Raw genomic sequence first — 22800 nt, forward strand, 5'->3', positions numbered from 1 at the left:
AGAAAAAACATTTAAAAAACAGCAGCAGAAGCAGAAGTTTGACTCTTCTTATATCATTCGCTGAGCTGTGATCAGCAGAATCGGTAAGAAGGTGGCATCTTGTCAAGAGGTCTTGCTTACTAGGCAGTAACACAGTGACACGCTACAGTTACTTTAGGATAAGGAAACCATAACATAATCACAGTCCTACAGAGCATCATTGCTGTATGTCCTTCATCTGTCCTTCATCAGCATGCGTCTTCTATTAGGCTACAGAAGCCACAGCCAAAGTGGCAGCTTGCCTTATCCTCTGCATATGAAGCAAATGAGGCAATGTCATTCAGAAAATAATTGAAAACTATGGGGAACGCTGCTCAGGGACTGTTGGTCTGATGTATTGTTCCAGTAACTTGGGGAGACTGTTGATTAATTCCCAGTATTCCAACTACATTAACAAAATAGCCAGCTGATGAAAGCATAGCCATGCAAAGTTGCTCACCATTCAGCTGGCTATGCTCCAGCAGCAAAGTCAGTCAGCTGCCCGGTGGCCAATTAATCCATGTTTTAGCTCTTTGCTGCTTACTTTAATCATCTTTTCTAGATGTTGCACAAAAGTTATAAATAGAATTCTTTATAAATTGTGGAGAGATAAATGGTTTTCTTTGGCATCCGGATGGGCTGATGTAGCCCGTCACATGCTCAGTCAGTTGATGCAGGACAGTGACAGCTGTGACTTCCTGAATCTCAACTACTGACTCTGTTGCCAAGCCAGACTAATGGCATCTGGAGCAGTGTGCTTCCAAAGCAGTGTGCCGCTGATAACATTAGGTTCTTTTTAAACCAAGAGTCATTAGGTGTATTATGTTAAAAACGCTGTTTGAAGTTGTATGGAGCATCGTTAAACATGTACTGTCCAACCAGTTTAATCTGCTCCAGAGTCCCTGCCTAGTAGCATCGGATTGCTACTGAGGGATTTCTTTGTTATTTAACATCACTTGGTGACATAAAAAAGATAAATAGAGTGTGTAAATGCAAAAGTGTGTAAATCTAAAATTAAACTAACCACAGGAGAATGAAAGGAACAACACAAAGCAAACTTTTCTCTCTGCCATATCAAATAAGCTGTTCATTAGGCATTTCAAGAAATGATCAAAGGAAAGTTAATGAAAGACATACAAATGTCATGGTAGAACTGGCTATCCCGTGTGTCTGTCTCACAAAACGCATAAAACTTGTTCATCTTCCTTCACTCTGTCTTTTTTTTTTTTTTTTTTGCACTTCTACTTCTTCCTTTCATCTTCAGCCAGACGCTTTTGGACATGTAAGATGTAAAAAAAAAAAAATGCAGGAAGGAGAAGAAGAAAGAAAGGACAGTTCTAAAGGAATATGGCTCGTATTAATCTGGAAATATTGCTTTACCTCATCTGAACTAAATTACCGGTCTGAACTCGCTGTCCTCAGAGAGTAGGCAGATTTCCACCGGCAGCCCAGATGGGCAAGGAGTGGTCGACAGATCTGTCACCATGACCACAGTGAGCACATGAACCCCTGGTCTGTCAAGCTCTGTTGCTGTCCTTTTATACAGCGGATCAAAAGTGTTTCTTTGTTATTGTTGGGCTTGGATTTTATACTCAGGGGCAGCATCTCTGGAGGAGAATCCAGAAGTTTTTAGACTCTTTCTCTCTCTCTTTCTTTGTCCTGTTTCCTGCTATCTTTGTGGCTTTGTGAATGTGTATTCTTAAGAAACCAAAATTCCTATAAGTAAGGACATGAAGGTCCTGAGACATGATCTATTATTCTAAAACTATTAAAGACACAATGAAAGTATGGTGTTGTTCAAGCTTACCAAGGCTTGTGGTTTCTACTGGTAAGGAACAATGCCAGGTTGGAATGACCAGCAGCCTCTCTCACTGCCATTATGAGGGATATAAAGCTGCGTTTTGACACACTAGGAGTGAGTACTAGGCCATTAGCCTGCTCTTACCCATAACCGAGCATAAATTGGAGATAGAGAGGACCCTCGGAAGGGTGACGGTCAAGTGATACCTGTATGACACATCAAAGACCAGTGGCAGTCAAGCAGCACTTGTTCCTACAATTGCACTGTGGTAAGAGAGCACTCTGTTTTTAGTGGAATGGTTTAGAATTGTGAAAAGGGGCTGAAATGATGCCCTCAAATGACAGATATTGTTGCATCACTCCACTGTTCTCACCTGTGTAAGAATACTCAAGAGAGACTTTCCTTTCATGTGTACCTGTCCAACAGACGAGGCAGCAAAGGAGGAAAATCGACCTGTTTTTGCTCCTACACCAACTCCAGTTTTCACTGTTAAAATTTTTTTTACAAGACAGAAGTATGCTGTGATTTATCTCCAACGATAATTTTTCGTGAAAGAAATCATAAATTACCTTGCAGATGCCCCAGACAGCAGTTTCTGATAGAAACCAGCAGGAATGTTGCTGTCTGTGTGTGACATGCAAAAAAGGTGCTTCTAGCGTTTTGGTTACAGCTGCACAAACATAATGAGCATGATGGGGCGGCTTAATGAACAACTGATGCAGCTGATCAATTATAAAAGTGAATAATATCATTGAAATGGATAATAGAACTGTAATACTTATATTAATTATTACTGAAGTTATTATTACGTCGGTTATTAGGTCTAGGTCTATGTTTCATATTAAAAAAAAATATGAATATAGCAAATTACATTTGTTATTATTAATGTCTTCATCAAGAGTCATTAGCTCTGATTCCAACGGTGATGATAATATTTTCCCACATAAAACATGTTTTACACTACATGCATAGCCAGAGTTAAACAGAATCAAATTACAAGTGTTTGAAAGCTGTAAAGATTCTCATTATTCATTATGTTTTCTATGATCTCCAGATGTGATATGGAAATAGGAGTGTTGTTGTAGATCTGTTGAGGACGGAATGTTTGGACAGGTTTTTGACACAATCTTCAAAATACTAAAGTTGAAATGTGATTTCAGACAGAAAGCAGGGCTTGCATGACGCATGAGAATTATTGCTGTTAGTGTGGTAAAACTGTTTTCAAAATCCAAATACATGTTAGGGGTACAGGAAGAGGCTCCAGCGAAAAAAGCCAGCTTTCACAGTTCATAGACGCAGTAACCATTTATGGACGTGGTTCATTCAGAGGGACCAGATCAAAACATCGATTCATGCCTTTTAGTACAAGACTTTCACAATTATGATACATATCAGTTAATAGAACAGATGAATGGAGGAGTGGTATAGAAGCTAGGTTGTGACTGTCTGAAGCACCGCATTTGATGTGAGCTGACCAGAACATGGACAGTAGGACTATGAAACCCATCTGACAAGTTCTGTCCTCAGATGAAGTTGATAAATTTATTCGTCTCTTTGTTGAGAGGTCCCTCCACTCATCTTAGTGAAAAAATCAACACCATGTCATTGCAGTTTGATGTGTCAAAATATATCATAGCTCAAATTTACCATTGCTGCTGTTTGTCAGCTGATCTGAGAGCTTTATTTTTATTTTTTCTCATCAAATTTGCTCCTGCCACACAGAGAACAAAGATTTTTGCACACCCCTTCTTCATCCAAGTCATTGGTTCCAATCAGTAGCTCCTATGTTTGTATATTTACCTGGTTTGCCTACAGGTGACCTCTGACCTCAGGAAACACAACTCCGTGGGAGAGAGAAATGTTCCGGTGACAGGCCCACTCGTGGGCGGCAGAGCGGTTTTATACTCAGACTGGCATTATCTGCATCTCCTGCTCTGCTCAAAAGGACAGGGCCACTAAATATACCCTGTAAGGCCTTCCCAGGCTCCTCTGGGCTGGGGAGATGCAGCCACCGCTTGGGCCGAAGGCCAATGACATGGCTGCCGACCTCCACTGAAAGTATTTTTAAGGTCAATTACAGGGTACAGTGCCTTTAGATGGCCGACTGGTGCTGAGGAGGCCTCATATTAAAGGTTTATGTGGAGAAGGACCAGAGAACTTTGCCTTTGCTCACCCCAGCTCCCATTGTTACCACACACCCACTGAGACAGTGCACCCAGAAAGATTCCTATGGTGATATATGTCATATATGCAAGTGTTTTGAGTATGTTTATGTGAGTGTTTTCTCTTGCAAAGTGTTTCAAAGACAGATCGTTATTAAGTATATATTGTGACGAGTCTGTCAGTGGCTCATCATTCTGGAATGTGTTTTTACTGATAATGTAGTTTTGTAAAAATGATTATTTATGCATCTGTCAGTGTTATCTGGAAATTGTTGTAAATCCCGTTGTCATTTAAGTTTATGTTGTGGTTATTGGAATTTTAACTGAAAAGAAGAAACTCTAGCCTTCTAAACTGTAAGCACTTTTCTTGCATTGAAAGCTTCCTCCATGCTTATAGTGGCAATTAAAAAATCATTTGAGACAACCTTTATAATGCACATTAACAGATACAAACAGATAAACAGAGCTTGGTCCTCATTAGGCTTATCTTAATATTCCCTCACACATACACTCACACAAGCCCCATTCTCTTTACATAGGCCACACACGCAGACCGCCACAGCTGACCGACACTTGATATAAATGAGCATCCAGCAAGATGCATTTGGTTTTTTTCATGATTCATTCCAACACGACTACACTATGCCATAAATACAGGCCTGTCAAAATGTGTTCTACCCCACAGAGAGGGGAGTGGTGTGAGGTACAGTAGACACCATTCACTCTGTGTTTGGAAGGGGCAGAAAGTTGGAGTTGGTGGCTTTGGTCTCCCTGAAGAGTAAGGTATTGATGGGACAAAAGTGAGGAGAAGGATTGAAAGGCCCATTTGTGAGGGTCAGTCATCTCTGTGTTTGCTATGCTGTGGCTCTGGTGCAATTCAATGGACGCTCTATCCACCCGACCTATTTCAATCCCAACTCCTAAGTCAAAAAAATAAAAAATAAAGACACTGCAACTCAAAAAGGTCACACTTATATTCATTTTATCCTAAAACATAATCACTTAATCATTTTAAATCAGTTGCCCTTCAATTAAGTTCAATAAATTCTTTCTAGAAAGTCCAAGTATAGTTTGTCTTTGTGAACATGATCATAAAATTGTTTGGGTTTTGTTCTGAAATTTAAAAAAAAAAACTGCTTTAATTACAATTAATAAAAGACCTTTTCAAATTAAAAAAAAAAGCAGTTATGTTTTTGTGCGGAACTGGACTGTAGTTCACGTGCGGTCACAGTCCCACAGTTATGCTTATAGATTTATGAAATGCAATCAAGGCGGGTCAGCCCACTGTTTTAGTGGTCTTATCGTAAACATACCATGGGCTGTGTGAGAAGTGCTGAAATTGTCACAGCATACCACCATATCGGTTTAAATTGCCACAGCAGTCAAGGCTATAAGAGCCTGAATAAATACTATTCCATTCCAACGGAGTCGTTCTTATTATTAGCAATCGTCTGGATTTGAATTACCCATATAAAACAGAAAAGTAAATCAGTGTATTGTATAGGTTGTGTAATCCTTACCATTTCTTACAGTGCTGTGCAAAGACTTCAGTCACATTTCAAATCTGAATATTTTGCTTTTATTGAAACATCTGCAAAAATACATGAAAATACAGTATATAAGGCAAAACAGAGTTTGCACAATTCTAACAAACTTGAAAGTCAGTATTTGGTAGGACCACCTTTATTCTTCGACACAGCCTGAAGACTCTCAGGCAAGTTTTATTGCTTCTTCTTTTGATGTCGGCAGCCTTTTTTCAGTTCTCTGTCAAGATGATCCCATACTGCTTCAATAATGTTGAAGTCTGGGCTCTGAGGAGGCCAATCCATGATTGAGAGTGTTCAGTTATCTGTTTTTCTATCCAGGTTTGTTTTTACTGAACTGGTAGTGTGTTTGGGATCATTGTTGTGATAGAAAATAAAGCCATCACCAGTCAGATGTTTTCCAGATGGTACTAAATGGTAGATCAATCAAGAAAAACAGATATTTTTGCATTCATAAATTAATTTTTTACAAAACCTCCAATACTACTGGCTGAAATGAACCATGACAAAGCCTCCACTCTGTTTTACAGACAGATACATAAATACATACATTTAATGTTGTACCTCTCTCCTAAACTCCTCTGTGCATATTGACAGTGATATAAACTACAAATGTAAAATTTGGATTCATTATCCTTGTAAAATCTGTTGCCATTGATTTTCATTTTTTGTGTAATTTGGCATACAGCCACTCAGCCTTTTGTCTCTGTTTCCCTTCCTGAAGAATGGCTTCTTTACAGTCACTCTTCCACTGAGACCATTTCTGACGAGGCTTCAATGAATAGTTGTTAGATCTGTTGAAGGGCCTGATCCTTTGTTGGATTTTTTCCTGTTTCTTAAGGACATGACTTTCAGATACATTCATCTTCTGTTGATAGTTTTAAGCCTACCACTTCTTCTTTGTCTTCTGCTTGGCCAGTTTCCTCATTTTTAAGGTCACATTGCACAGCATGCCAAGATATGCCAAGTTTTCTGCTAACAGCTCTTTGGGAATTACCTTGTTGGTGTGAAATACTATTTTATGCCTGTAAAACTATGTTTTCTTTGGCATTTTTCATAGATTAAGCAAAAGACATGGGAACTATTAACTGTTTCTCAAGAGCACTTTAAAACAATTACCAGAAAGTCTGGCTTTTTGGAAACAAAATATCAAGAAATGAAGGGTGACACAAGGCTTTTGCACAGTACTGTACACAGAGTATTTTCCATCCATCCATCTTCTTCCGCTGAGTATTAAGCGGAAGAAGAAGCGGAGTATTTTCCATGTGGTACATATATTGAAATTGTTTTAGTCAAAAATAAATATGATTATAATTTTCAGAATCTTCTGGTAACTAAGTTTTGAAGTAGATTTGAAATTATTCTGTGCTGCTTCTTTCAAGGACGTATTTGACTTAGAATTAAGTTCATATATAGTGATTATGTCTACCTTTGCTCTTTCAAGAACACACTTTCTTCAGCTTTCCCTCTTTTACTTGCGGTGCACCTCATGACGTTGTCTTCCTGGGAACATCATCACTCCTGATCGACATGATGGGGCGAGTACACATCGCCAAACTGCTAAGTCTACACTGGCTGGGGTGCCCCATGTTTGCCCTGGGGGAGAGCATCTGCTCTTGTCTGCTGGGCTCTCTCGGTCAGAAATGGCACACCATGGTGTGATGGACTCTACCGGTCACTGTTCATCGGCATTGTAGGTGTGAAATTCCCAGGAATCCCCAGTACGGCTGCTTCAGAGTCCAGTAGTTGAATCAGAGAGAGGATGGGAATGGATGTGTTAGACCTTTTGGTCAGACATCATCACCGTGTCTAACTTGAAACCCACAGTCTAATATTTCTGGGGCCCATTCTTGCCTCAGGACATAAACTTACAAAGCACTCATTGAACTAGTCTTGGGTTTGTAAAATATTTTCTTTCCTGGTTGTTAAGTTTTAATGTAATTGATTTTATAGGACATTTCAGGTGTCTAACAGTCAGTGACTCATGGAATATACTCACCACATGTAGTCAGCGCCTACACTCAGTGCCCTTAATTGACAGTTACAGGAGCGTTGTTGGTGGTGGTGATGGGGAGGCCTTTCATTGGGCCTCTGGGTGTGTCACCAACATGACCTGGAATAACCCAGTTACTTTAAAACCTTACTGCAACTGTGGCAAAATCGGGTTGCAGAAATAATTTAAAAACTTGGAACCAAAGCAGTGTTCTTGCTATTACTTCACTGAGATGCTGGAGTCCAGTGACGCTGTCTTAGCTTTTACAGTATACAAAGCACTCAAGGGTTCATCTCTTCTTTAGCTGTTAAGGTACTTCGATGTCAAGTTACCACATGTTAATTGAGTACACCAAAACAGTGACACACAGCCAGGGAGCAAGATCTCATTCAACATTAATCTTGCCATGGTTAAACCACTCTATCCTCTAAAAGGCTGAAAAGAAAAGCTACACTGTATATTTAGGGGAGGTGAATTTACACATTTTCCCCCAATCTATGTTTAGTTTTAGGGAACTATTTTTAGTAACTTTATTACAGTCAGTCAATAAATCTGTGCATGCAGAATTACTGCTAAACGGTCAAAAGTTTTATTAGTTTTTTGACCCAGGTGTTGCTCCAGTCAGGAAAGCTAGAATCTTTTGTGGTCACTGTTAAAAAACTCTAATAAGCATCAGCATTGTTTTCTCTGGGGTTTTTTTTAGTGACACACAGAAAGAAGGACCATTTAGAGACCCCAGACGGTTGGCAGGAAGAGGATTTGTGTACTAGCGGAGAGTTTAAATTGAATTCCCCGTGTGGGCAGCTGGTGGTCTGATATGCACAGACTACAGGGCTAGGTTTGAGCAGGCTCCACTCTTTTATATACATTCATCTTACAAAGCGGTTCTCATTGAAGTGACGTTCAATTTGGCATGGCTGTTGGTACCAGATTGGCTGATCTGAACATTTCAGGAATTGCTGATCTACTGGGATTTTCCTGCACAAACATCTCCAAAAATGCCTAACTGATGTCAGTGGACAATGCCAAGCAGGGGCGTAATTTCCAGGGGGGTTATGACCCCCCCAATAATCAGACCCAGCCAATATAACCCCCCTCCCCCCCAATAAAATTATGAATTATATCTTGCATAAATAGGCTGTTGATTTTCTTTACTCATTTCAGTTATTACCAGCAAAATAGTTGCATGTTTAATCATCTGGGAATTTACAACATATTTATTTATTTAGACAGAGATCTTGACCCCCCCAATGTTCAGCACAAAGTTACGCCCATGATGCCAAGACTTCTATGAGCCAACAGGATGGAACAACAACTCAAATAATTACTTGTTAGAATCATTGTATGCAAAAGAGCAGCTCTTAATACAATTACAAGTCTCTTAATACATGCTATAGATGGACTACAGCAGCAGAAGACAACACCAAGTGCCACTCCTGTCAGCTGGGAACAGTAAACTGATGTAACAATAGCCTTCAGATCAGGCTTATCATTGTCTGATCTGACGAGTCTTGATTTTAAAATTTCGCTGGTAGCATTGCAATTTGACCGTTTCAATAGTGTGGTGGATATTTTCTTTGCACTTTTTGGGCTCCTTAGTACCAATTGAGAATCATTTTAACTCCAGAGTCTAACTTAACATCGTTGGCGACCATGTCCTTACTGTTTCCATCTTCTGATGGCTGCTTCCAGCAGGATAATGCACCATGTCACAAAGCTCAAATCATCTCAGTGAGTTCACTGTACTCACAGAGTTTCCACACTCACTCAATCCAAGAGAGCACCTTTGGGATGTAGTGGAACGCAAGATTCACATCATGGATGTGCAGCTGACAAATGTGCAGCAGCTACGTGATGCTATCATGTTAATATAGACCAAAATCTCTGAAGAAATGAGACAGTTCCAAAAGCAAAAGAGAGTCCAGCAAAGTATACCTGATAAACTGTCAGGTGAACATTATCATTCATTTAATTTACACAATCCTCTCTTCTTAAATTGGGTAAAAAGCAACAGAAATTATGTTGTTTATTTTTAGTCTAATGAGTTGTAGGCCATGTCTGACCTGTACTAGATTAATAAGTGATTTAAATCGGTGAGATGGGATTTACAATTTGCTGTACCAGTCATGAAAACAAAGGGCACAGAGGTTTGTCCTCTTTGAAACAAAAAAGAGGGAAGAATGTGAGAGTTGTTGTTACTGCTAAACTTTGCCGCACTGCACTGTACTGTATTTACACCACAGCTCTGTAGAGCCCCTAGTGGCTAGGTAGGATGTTGAGTGTATTCACGTTCCTAAATACCAATTTTAGATCAATCATATCTCTCTTTTTTTTAAACTTTCTCCCTCTTTCTTTCTATTTATATTTCTCTATATCTTTCATTTTATTGTATGGGTTTTTGCTTTTTTTGTTTTCTGTTGGCTGCAAAGTCTGATGGCAGCCTGTCGTGACACATCTAATTTTCCTTATCGCATGACCACTTTGTGCTATTTTTATCAATTTACCATCTTTAGGGTAATGACCATACCTGATTATATTGCAGACAGTAAACAAACAGCAGCTTTCAGATGTTGGATTAGTCTTTTCTTTATCACCAAAGCCTCCGATTAAAGACATAAAACACCACAGAAAGGCTGTCCATGTCACTGGTTTTGGAGGATTAGTGTTTCTTAGCAATGAAGTACACAGAAATGACTTTGTCTCTTCTTTCTCTGTCATTGCTCTACCAAACCATTTTCAGCTGTCTCAATCCCCAGTCTCGTGTCTGAGTTTTCACAGCCTACAATGAAGGCAGCCCATAACTTTAAGTACTGTTTTGTGGACCTGTGTAAATTTGACACCATTATGCCACTGAGAGGGTCTGTGTAGGTGTTAATGTTAGCATGGGAGATTGCCAGAGATCTGTATAATGCCTGCTTACCTCATCATGTGCTGCCAAAAAGTTCTCCTTTACTCTTACATTATGCTGACATTTTGGTCCTTCTGCTCTGCTCCAAGATCTCTGGCTGTCTTTTTTGTTGTTGTTGTTGCGGTATTCATATTTGTCCCAGCTGCTCTTTTGCTTATCCCTCTTCCTGTTCCTGTTCAAGGAGCTAGCACTGTATCTTAGAGCGCTGTCCTCTTATTTAAACTTAATGCCTTCTTTTTCTGCAAAGGTAAATCAAACTGAGGCCAACAGATTTGCCAGTAGTGGTGGATGTAGAGATGTCCTGTGATGATGTCTTTTTAAAAAAAAAAAAAAAAAATTTTAGCATCAATGTTTAACTTTCATGCTATGATCTTGAAGTTGGCATGCAGCAGCTGAACTTCCACAGAAACCTAACTAGAAGTTATTTAAAGTATAATGTGTTTTTTTGTTTCTGAAGTCTCTATTACCAGTTGACTTGAACCTTAATTTTAACCTTAATTTGTTTTAGTGTACTTTTCTTTCACTTTACAGCCCCCTTTTTCTGCCACTGCCCAGTTTAAACTGGCAGACTTGGCAGAGCAAGGTTTGTGTGTGGTGGCACTGGGGGCAGGGTGCAGAGCTTGCCTGGGCTGACTGTACCCAGCCCCTCATAATTACGGACAGTAAACAGCTAGTGCTTTTAGGTCTGATTTTCCCTGTCTCATGGGGAGAGAGTTCACTTTGGCATGAGAAAAAAAGGCAAAGAGGATGAAAAAAGGGGAAAAGACATTCTGAAGGTGGACAAAAAACGTCATCCTTATTCTTGGTGATGAATATGGAAGTAGTTTGCAAAGAGTTATAAACACACAGACAGTCATTGTGCCCACCCCCAGAACTTAACACACACACACACAGTCATAGTCCTTCCTGAGCAGCAGTCGTTTGATGTGATCTTATAGTAAGTCTTAATTAAAACTTCCAACACCCCCTGGTTAAGTATGTGTTTGGTCTTTTTCCTTCACTCCCTGAAACTGTCAAACTGATCACCTATTTTATGTCTCTCTCTGTGTCTGTGTTTTTCTTTCCGTCTGCCTGCCTGTCTATGTCCTTCCCCTGTCTCTTTCCACTATTTCTAAAGCGAAGCCCTTCTGTCCTACACCCAATACTTGGTCTAAATTTACTTTTGGTCTTCCTTCTTTTCTTTCTTCATTTTAATTTCCTAGACATTTAACGCAGTCACTGGCAAACTCTCACACTTTATTTCTCCCTATTGCATTTTGAGGTTTCACTGGCAGAAGTTGAACTGATTTTGCGACATTATATTTCATTCATAAGGTCCAAACTAAGCAAATAACTCTCTGTGTATTCAAATGATTTGCTGTATGACATCTCTGTTTCTCCATCTTCTTCCTCATTGCTCTTTTTCTCTGTCCGTGCACTGCACGGCACTAGCAGGCGGTGGGACTGGAGGTTTTCTTTGGCAGCCTGCTCACCCTCTCTTGGCTGAGACAGGGCCTGTGCTACTGGCTGGGAGTGTGGAAGGGAAGCAGGGAGGTAGTGAAGGCAGAGGGGAGGGAGAGAATGGGCTTGGGAGGAGAGAGGCTGGAGGGGTAGAGGCGTGGTCTCAGCTGGTAATGAAGTCTTCTCTTTTCATCCTCAGAAGGCAGAGTGGGAGCGAACGGGCCCGGGGTCTGCGCAGCTCCACAGCCTTCTCTGCCTCTAAAGTGTGCTGAGCGCTGCTCCGCTCTGCGCTGCCTGTGCCTGTCTCAGTTCCCGTCTGCCACAGCTGAGAGATACAAAGATACCAAGACTGAAAGAGACCGCTACAAACATGAAGCTTTTCCTTGCATCGGCTCCACAGCGCTACTCTTGAGGTAAGACTTCCTTCTTTATGTGCTGCTCCTGACCGTGCCTTGCTATGTGCTCTGCTTTACTGTCCGTCAGTCTCTGTTGATTGTTGTGGTGGGGGCTGGGAGGTGGGGGTGTAAGGGGGCCTGTCCAGGTTAAGTCACTCCCACTTTCATCATGCATGTGTACGTGTGTGCACGTGTTTGCCCATACAGTATGACCAGTTGTGGGTAGCTGTGTTTTGGCTCATGTGAGATTGCACCTCTGAATATGCAGCATGTGTGTGTTTGTGACTTTGCACAAATGAATGCAGTCAGCGTCAGCAGTGAAAGGTTTATGTTAATGGTGACAAATGGGTTGTAGCCATGCAAAGACTGTGGCTGAGGCACACATGAAGGAAACAGGATGAAGTGGCAGGCATTATTAGAAAAAAAAAACTTTGGAAAAGTAAGGTGAAAGTGACTATTCTGTAAGAATGTTTTGGTTTTTTAAAAATTGCTTTGTTTGTCAGATGAACTTAATATCACTCTTTTTACTGCCCTTCTGGGCTAGTGTTAATGTAATATAGAGCCATAAAGTCATTTTAAATGAGCTGCTAAATGGTGTGGTGTTACTGCACCTGAGTGTTTGGCCACATGTGGATATTTATTTATTTGCACTGTTCATTGCTGTTGAATGCAAAAGGCTAGTGGGGCCCATCTCTGTAAATAAAAAGGACAGCAGGCACTCATCTGCAGCCCAGTGACACCAGGCTTTGAAGTGATTTCAGTGGATCTGTCCTCCTCCCCGCTGGGCATTTCAGATCCGGCCTGCAACTCTCTTACTTTCATCTGCATTCCCTTGGAAATCCATCCATCTGTATTCTTTCACACACCTCCTTCCTGATCCCATTCACCCCATGAGTTCTTGCACCCTGAAACCCCTCTGCGAGGCCTTCACCTCCTATCAACACCTCCTGTATTTTCATAGACAGTATTCCTACTGTTTTTATTCTCCATCTCATCTGACGAGCTTCCAGGGAACGGGTCTTTCCGATACCTCTCCCAGAAAAAAAAAAAAAAGCTAAGTGACTTTCCATTAGTTTTTGCTAGGCCATGAGAATTATGGTTTCCCAAATGAATGGTGTACAGGAGCCTAGCTTAATTGAAAAAACACAAGCATGGTCTGCCATGAGGAGACGGTCCTTGTGTCACTGTTGAACTGTGCGAATGTACTTTCCAGAGCTGGCGAGAAAGAGAGAGAAAATACAAAAAAAGAGCACGAGAAGGAGTACAGACAGAAGGCTGGGGCAAACAGATTTATTAAATAATAGTGTGGAGAATGAAAAGAACTGATTGAAAACATTGGTGGTGTTACACAATGCCGATCAAGCAGCAAATAAAGATGAATCAGCAGAGGGCATCAAATTATATAAAAATTCTTCTAAAGAGAGCCAGAAGAGGAAAAAACAGTACAGCGTGAGTGAACTTCCAGTTTGGCTTCAGAAAGGATAGTTTGGATAAAGTGAGATTTTAGTGGCAAAAAATGACATAAGACGCCCATGTTGAGGCAGTTTGCTAGCACTTTAGCCCCAAGGACAACAATAGAACACAATAGAACTGCACAGTTCTGCAAGTTTGACTTGTAAAGCACTCCAACACACACTATCAATATCTGCCTTGCCTCCTGCATTCTCTCCATCTTATTTCTCTTCTTCCCTTCCACTCCCCCACTCCCTTCACTGTGTTTGTGTGAGATACTTGTGAAGCAGCCCCATATTGTGATGATTGAGGCCCTGTCATTGATTCAGATGGCACATTTGTCAGACACATGTTTGCCAGCAACTGCTGTTGCTAGGGTGCGCGGCGCTGCTGTGGAAAGCATCTCTTGTTGACTTCCTCACTGGGTGGTTCATGTGTTTGTCAGGTCACCGTAACCCCTGACACCATCACCACCTCCTGCTTTTCGTACTGCCTGTTAATGTAACTCTAGACTCCCAAAGAGATTACCGCCACACTCATGCATCACTGCTGACATAAGGAAACATAAAAGATCAACATTTGCAACTGCAAGAGGATAACAAAAAGTATTTGTTGTAAGAATCGTCCACAAGAATCCTCTGATGAAAACACATGCAGGCAGCCTTCACTGGAGAATGTGTAAAAAAAAAAAAATATAACCCCAGGACTTAATACTGATTTACTACTCCAGAGGTGGCACACACATATTATTTGTGATAAGTGCACTTTTTTTCAATTTATCCTCACTGACGTGTCTAAGGGGCATGACAATGGTTTAAAGGTTGGTTTATTATCAGCTCAGCAGGTACGTAATACAGTGGAGAATATTCCAATATTCCATTAATTTTTATGTTGAGTGATGTCATCATGACTTTCTGACTTCTCTGGCTCAGTGCTGGCAGGACTGAGAAGACTTTCATTATAATTTGGTAGTGAAAGGTGAACGGTGACTTCAGTGCTCATGTCTGCTCTGTCCTTCCTCCGTGGGATTAGAATAGAAATATAGAATAGAAATATCCCGTATTGTCAGTAACTGGGGAAATTCAAGTGTTCCCGCAGCAAAGTGACAGGCAGATGGAGCATGGAGATAAAAAAAAAAACAATTTACAGCATAATAAAAAAAATAATGTGCAGTTATTAAGTTATTAAAAATGTAAAAGATTATTAAAAACAGAAAATGGAAAAACTGTGCAAATAACAGTGGTGTTATTTTTGCCAAAGTTCTTCTGTTTCCTTCCACCTGCACTGGGTCGAGAGGGCATCCGAAAGCAGCGCTGGCCTTCATGATGAGCTTCTCTAAACGCTTTCTCTCAGCTGTAGATAAGCTACTGTTCCAACAGACAACATCATAGAAGATGGCTGACATCACCACAGAGTGAAAAAAGGTCTTCAGAAGCGCCCCCCTCCAAAAGATCTCCTCAGCAGTCTGCTCTGACCCTTCCTGTAAAGAGCATCAGTGTTGTGACTCCATTTATTCTTCAGGTGAACATCCGTGTACTTATAAGAGTCTGCTCTCTTAATGTCAGTTCCCTGGATGTTCACTGGTGTCGGTGTGGTGGGTCTGCACCTGCGGAAATCCTACACCAGCTCCTTGGTTTCCCACATTGATCAGAAGATGGTCACGCTGGCACCAGTCCACACAGTCTGTATTCTGAGTCATCCTCACCTGTTATGAGGCCAGCTATACCAGAGCTATCAGTGAGGTAGTCCACTAACCACTGGGACAGCTCCAGCTTCTACCTCAGAAGTCCAGGCTGGATGGTGTTCAAAGCACTGGAGATCCTTACAGTGCTTCCAGGCTTCTCCAGCTGGGTCAGAGTTCGGTGCAGGACGTAGATGGTGGCATCATCCACCCCGATTCTAGGCTGGTAAGCAAACTACACCAGATCCAATGAAGACTGAAGGAGGAGGCAAATATGTTTGAGGACCAGTCTCTTGAGGGTCTTAATCAGACGTGAGATCAGTGCTACCAGCCTGTGGCTGCTGAGGTCCTCCGGATGCGTGGTCTTTGGTACTGGTACCATATAGGATGTCTTTCACAGCTGTGGTACTTTCCCCAGCTTCAGGCTCATGTTGAACATGATGCCAAACAGTTGGTCAGCGCGGCACCTCAGGAGCTTGGAGCTGATTCCACTTGGACCTTCAGCCTTTTGCATCTTGATCTCTCGCAGCTCGTTCCTCACCTGAAGTGTTGAAAGGGACAGGATGGTGTTGGAGGAAGGGGGGCGTGGGATGGAGTCTTTTGAAGCAGAGGTGGTGGATGATGGCTGAGGGCTAAGAAGTCATGGGAAGAAAAGCTGGCACTGGTTGAAGATAGGGTGTTTGCAGCAGAGATGATGGGGCTGGGGGAGAGCCTTCATTTCAGGGTTGATCCAGGGCTTGTTGTTGGAGAAACACTGTACCTTCAAAAGGGGCAGAGTGTCATCCGCACAGAAGTTAATGTAGTCAGTGATTATGGATTATGGTGCAAAGGTATTGGGGAAAAAATAAGTTCTCCAAAACTTCTCCAGACATGAAAAATCTAAGTCTGTGTTAAACTGAACTGACCCTCATGTTGAGGATTATCACTGGTGATGAAAGCTGAACCTCACACTATGACCCTTAAGACCAAACAACACTCTTGACTTCGTGGAGTCCAGTTCTTCAGAAAGCACATCATGTGAGGAATGTGAACAAGAGCATGGTTATCGTTTTTTGTTTGTGTTTCTTTCTCTCTTTTTTTATTTTGAGATTGTCAGGGTTGTGCACCGCAGATGAACACAGTGTCAATCTGCCAGACTTGATTTATGCACTAACGTCCTACAGAGTAAGGGAACATTTAGCACATGTGAAAATGCTGGTAAAAATCGCAAAGTTTTTTGGAACTACCACCACAATCTTTGCTTATCTCCTATCTTTTCTTTTTACCAAATTTGCGTTGGGGCGAGTTTGTCAGGTCTTGACACAGTGGAGATTCAGCATGAATCCCAAACAAACACAAAGTGGTCAGAACAGTATCAGCAGGATGACTGGAAGCAGTGTATGACTGCACAAGGAGACAACCTTGAAGGGTGTAGATTTGATTGGAATTCTTTGTAAATAATGTATTTTGAGGACATAATGAGTTTATTTTGTGACCATAATCTGTGCGTTATTTACTGTTGTCAAGGACAAAATCCAGATTTTTCTCAGCACTAATTTTTAGATGTTGACTAGTTTCTACTTGCTTAAATATTCCATTTACCTTTATCTTATTCTCACTGGTGAATGATCAAAGAAACACAGTCTTAGTAAACGAGTATTTCTTTAATTATTACTGACTACACCCATAATAATTTTCAACCATAACTGGAATTACCATACTGTTATATTTTGAATTCCCTCCCTCCATCTTTTACTGGACACTGTTGCCTCCTGAGTGTGAGGAGAAACCATCTACAGTTGGCGAAAACATAAGAGAAATGATGCGCTTGGTAATACCTTAAAGGAAAGAGCTTTGAATTCATGATAAATTATTGCTTTCATCACAGACTTCTCATGGTGCTCCCAGTCATTAAAACTCAAAAAACCTCAAAGTTAGATGAGAGTATTTTTAAATTTCTTGGCCCATATAATTTTCAGCTAAATTTGAATATATAATTGAAGAGATGGCCTCATGATTAAAAATTGTTATGTGTTTGTCGGCTGATCGCTAACATCAATAGAGACCAGTGTGATTTAAGACACTGGCACTATAAACAGCAGACTTCATATTACAAAAATATTGTGCAGTAATTTTTACTTTTATTGTTCCTTTTCCAGCATCCTTTGTACCGCTCTCAGTTTATTTATTCCATTGTGTAAGTTGTGCAGTAAGTGACATGAATATTATCAGGACACTCTTAGAATTGAACTTCTTGACCTCATTCACCTCATATCCTTTCCTCAGCTTGCATGCTTTCACTGTAACTCTCAAACTTTTCAGTCAGGCATTACTGGCTTTCCTTTAAAGAGTCTTTATAATGAAGTACTTCATTTAGTAATTAGCTCATTTATGCGACCCACTGTCAGGTGCCTTCTCCAGCTGGTGGCGCTCTTACTGGCGAACTAGTCTGTCCGTGCCTAGAATCAGGCCTGTAAATAGGATTTGGAGGCAGATGCTTTATAAATTGCAGTGCAGATGTAAAACACATGACTTTGGGGAGCAGCGAGTCCCTCCGGTTCTATCATTTTGTCTCTTTCTCCTACCTACTTCTACTCCTCTTATTCTTTGATTTCTCTGTCCTCTTATTCAACTACTGCACATCCGCCATATTTTCCATCTTATTGTATGTCTGTATTTATCAGATCACACCTTCATTCTGAAGGTCTCCTTAACCTCCTACGCAAATCCAAGTTAATATATAGATATGCAATGTGTTCTAAAGTGTGCATGTGTCCGTGTGTTACGGTGCGCATTTTATGCATTCTTGACTGTAAGTCCAAATTTCTGTGTCAGACTGTAGGTGGTGTACTGTGGGTCTGCTGACAAATAACCTTTGGATCAGCCGTCATGTGTTTATTAGACACTCTATCCAACAGGCAGAAAATTGGCCTGAATTTTTGCCTTGCACCTCTGCTCTTCTGCTGCGTGAAGGCAGACCCAGCAGCTCTGATTGCTTCTGACACTGACAACAAGACCTAGCTTCCTGAGAAGACTTTCTGCAGAGCTCCTCTTGTATCTGCACAGAAAAGTCAAAGGTGATCAAATCAAATAAGATGTTTTTTCTCTAACGCTTGCCAGAACTTAGAGGTCAGACAGCGAGTTACGTATGGATTGGCAGGTTTATGTTTACTTTCAGTGTGCTGAAATATGTCTTTATCCCATTTTTTTAACCCTGACATTTGAACCTGCTGCATCATTCCTTTGTGAGTGAAGGGCAGATGCATCATTTGTAAATTATGCTATAGTTACCTTGGCCTGCAGCTTGATAACTTCAGGATCACTTTCCCTTTTCAACCCCTCTCCGCTACATTCCTGCTGGTCTCTGCTTACTTCTACGTTTCGCTCCAGATGTGGCATTGTTTGGACACATTTGTTTTGGGCTGGGGCCGGTAGACCTGCTCACAGTCTGATGTCATGCTCTATTTAAAGGGAAAGCCATGAGAACTGGGTGGAACGCTGTGGTTTCACTTCAAAGCTTCTTTCTTGGACTACTGATGACTGTCATTCGTGGCACAGCAATCTGTGTCATGGACAGATGACCACATTCATTTTAACTGTTGACAGATATGTGATTTTAAAAAGGCTTATAGAGGAGGCAGGATTTTGCACAAAAATCAGGAAGTTTAACTTTTACCTCATGGCCTATGAGTTTTACTGAAGTTTTCTCAGTTTCACAGTTCTTTAAAATAACCTGCCACTCCTACAAAGAAACAATACAGGGTCTTATTTAAAGATTAGGCTCAGGCTGTTTATGGTATAACTGAGAGAAACCTGATACTATAGTTGGATGAGATGAAAGGATGATGCCCTCAATTGAACCAACAAACATGACAGGTTTTTATGGGTCAGGGGAGTCACATGCTGCTTAAACTTTCATGCCTCTCTAATTAGCTCTGTCAGTCAATGAACCTGGCACCTCATGCCATTAAAGAATGGGATAATGAATCCTGTCTGTCTCTCAGTGTGTGTGTGTGTGTGTGTATGTGTGTGTGTGTGTGTGTGTGTGTGTGTGTGTATAGGGTATTCTGTACCACATTAAATATGAAATATCTCACAGTGTTCCAGCTATATGGGGGTTAGGATAAGGGCATCTTTTCCTCGATGACTGAGCTTATTGTGTCTCTTATTTAAACTGTGAGCATAGTGGAAAGCCGCTTTACTGTCAGATTCCCCATGGGAGCTCTGCCTTCAGCACTATTTGGCCTTCAAACACATATATATTTGCCAGGTCCTCTCTAGTGTTTCTGCTTCAAAGAGCCAAAAGTTCTAACCCTGCTAAATATTTCCGGTTCAAACGGGCATCTTTGCTAGATGTTCATCCCTCTCTGTCCTTTCTCCTTTCTCTGTGGTATTTGCTTAAGGAGTTCACAGTGGCCTTACAGGAGTTGAAATCTGAAATGACTGAGGTGAAGTGCTATTAGGCAATTTAGTAATGCTCACACACATACTTCCAGAAAAAGGGAAAGTAGCAGTGAGATAATATTGTCATCACACAGGCTCTCTTTGAATTTGCATCAGTTTGGGATGCCCACATCCTGACAATGCTTAAGTGTTGTATTCACACACTCAGGCACAAATATTTAAAAGGTTAGGTTAGAAGGTGACACAGCCTGCTGAATGTTTTTAAATGCATTATTGCCCATTTGTGCATTGTGTTTTATTCCCAGATTGTTTAAAGAGAAAGATGCTGGCAACGGAAAGTGAGTTTTCCCACTTTTGCAGCGTACATATAATTCAACAGTTGTATTTTCAGAGTAGTTATATATAAATGCAGATGTTTTTGACACCGAAATGTGTTTCTCTGTGGGTCTCGCTCCCTTTCGGCTTAAAGTTCACTACAGTGCATTGCCACTGTGGTCAGCATCAAAGGCCTGGATATAGACATGTTTACACACTTTCATGCACAGACACGCAAACAGACCTTTGGATCATTTATATTTACTTACATATGAGAACATAAACAATAAAGATGAAATCAGGAAAACTCTTCAGCTCATGCATCCTTTCCAAAAGCACACTCACAAAGTCACACGCTCACACACACTCACACACACACAAACAGTCTGCCTGGCTGCGGTCCAGTGCTGCGCCCAGTGTTTCCTCCAAACACAGAGGCCAGATATTACACATAATGAATGGATAACAGTTCAACCCTGGGGTCATGAGGTCAAGCATCTAAATGATCAGTGCTTCCGCTCCAGATTCTGTTTATGACTATGTGTATACACACCATACAGCCTGTCAGACAATTATATACACCCCACACCCAGCGTCAAGCTCAGACAGCTGGCACAGCCAAACATTCACCGTCTGTTTTAGGGAGGGGGGGGGGGGGTGTTTGTGTGGGGGTGCGTGGAATTACTCATGTTATCAGGACATAAATCTGTTTACCCACCACTTGCAAGAGTCCATAACATAAATCAGAACAGAATGAAGGACTGGGTTTACGGTTTGGTTAAACTTAGGTTTAGTTTCAAGTTAGAGTTAGAGTAAGGCAAGTAGTGATTATGGTGAGAGTTAGGGAAAGTTTCCAAAAAAATGAATGAATGCAATATCTTCTTGTGCAATAGATACACAAGAATCTGTGTGCCCGTTTGTGAACTCATTCAACTTATTAATCTGCTACTAACACAAAGATTAAAAAGAAGGCTAAGGCTGCGAGGAAATTCTGTTAGTGCTGGAAAAAAAGTCTTCTTCATCTTAGTCAGAGACAGTCTTTATTGCTGCCCTTGACTCACATTTGTCCCATTTTCTTTCACATATTAGTCTATCCTAGTGTGCTGCACATTGCAGGAAACACAGATAATGAATCTCAGTGTATACCGTGATAATGTGGGCAAAAGATGTAATTTGTTCACACATGCTCACTTTTCAAGGATGATAAACTCACATTTTAGAGGGCTAAAGCAGGTGTTTGGGTGGGACAAATGGGAGGTACTGATGGATAAGGTGACAGGGTGGAGTAATAACAAACTTCAGTATAAATTAGAGTTAAACATTGTCATTTGATGGGAGTGTCAGACTGGTTGAAACATAGTTTCATTTTCATCCTTCTTTTTTTTATTTACTTGTGTTTCTATCCCAGATTCCCACAGTCCTTTTTACATTTGAAAAAGTTGGACATCTAAAGAGAACAAATTAGTTCATTGATGTAACTGGATTACTCTTCGCCTGCGGACAGTGTTATTTCATAAATAAATGTTTCACTGATCTTTGAAACAGGAAATTATCCAGTGGGAAAAGTCCAGTCCATGAAAGCAGCTTTGCATCCTTTCACAGCGGTTTTATTTCATGTAGCATCTTTTGCTCTGTACCCGTTTGGAAGTAGGGACAAAATCTTCATCATCACCGCTCATTGACTCAGCCCGTGTGTATGTACATATCCATTTGTTTGGATTTGTTTATCTTCTTCCGTCTGTGTTGTATATATGCAGCCATGTATACGTACACCTACACATGTTTTTGTTCAAATGCCCTTTTGTGGTATGTCATGCCTATCTGTGGGTTATAACTCTGCATTAGAAAGTTGATGCCTGACTCTTCAGCCTCAGCACCATAGTGTATATCTCATTTCCGTGTTCGCATGCAGCCTTAAACTGCCGAGGAGAAAAAAAGGGGTTTGTTATGTGAACCATGTGTGGCTACCGATGCACATCTGAAAGGTTAAAGCAGCAGGGAACTCAAAAAGTGTGGCTACATCTGCCAACTTATTTTACTCTGTATCTGATGTCAGACATGAGACTGTCAGTCTGTGAGATGCTATCAGCTCCGAGGCATCCAGCGAGGCCTAAAATGACCATTGATACCAGAGATAGGTATGATTTTGGTCTGTGTAAGTCCTCTAAGCCCTCTTGGCTGAAACAAAAACTGTGATGTACATCATTTCTTACTACAAAGTCACATTTTGCTCCATGGGGTTTTGAGGAATAACTTTCAAAAGCTTCCATCTTTATCCAGATTTAGCGAGTGGGAATAACTGCTTCCTGTAAGACACGGTGGGATTATGAGTAAATGCAACAGACACACAAAGTGTCCTGTGGAGGAAAATGTATTAACAGACTTAATGGTGAGATTGCAATGTCAGGTTTGAGTTTGTTGTGTCAGTAGTTACAGGGAGACTTTGTTGATATCATATGTAAGATGTGGAGCAGATCATCAGCTTTCTTCTTTACCTTACATACCTTATGCCTCTCAGCTTAAATCTCAGTGATGAGCGTTGCTTTTATTTCCAGAGCTTAAACACATCTAAGGATCTGTCTGTATCTGCACCTTGGAGAGGGGCTAAGGTATCCCCTGTACTGTCTTACAGCACTACTACTATCTTCTTCAATGTTCCTACTTTTGAACTAATCTCTCTCTGGCTTCTTCCACCCCTGCCACTCTAT

At 41.0% G+C, this 22800-nt stretch overlaps 1 protein-coding gene across 4 annotated transcripts in view; it reads left to right on the forward strand.

The window, feature by feature from the left end:
- The window catches only part of znf469 (zinc finger protein 469), a 252509-nt gene that overhangs the window by 200104 nt on the left and 29605 nt on the right, over positions 1 to 22800 (forward strand). For all 4 annotated transcript variants that reach the window (XM_004563447.5, XM_076885658.1, XM_076885660.1 and 1 more), the window contains one exon: positions 12066 to 12279. The gene's annotated coding sequence lies outside the window, so the exon portion shown is untranslated. The remainder of the gene's footprint in view (positions 1 to 12065; positions 12280 to 22800) is intronic.

This window comes from Maylandia zebra, linkage group LG7 (assembly GCF_041146795.1).
Source record: "Maylandia zebra isolate NMK-2024a linkage group LG7, Mzebra_GT3a, whole genome shotgun sequence".
In the NCBI taxonomy this organism is placed as follows: domain Eukaryota; kingdom Metazoa; phylum Chordata; class Actinopteri; order Cichliformes; family Cichlidae; genus Maylandia; species Maylandia zebra.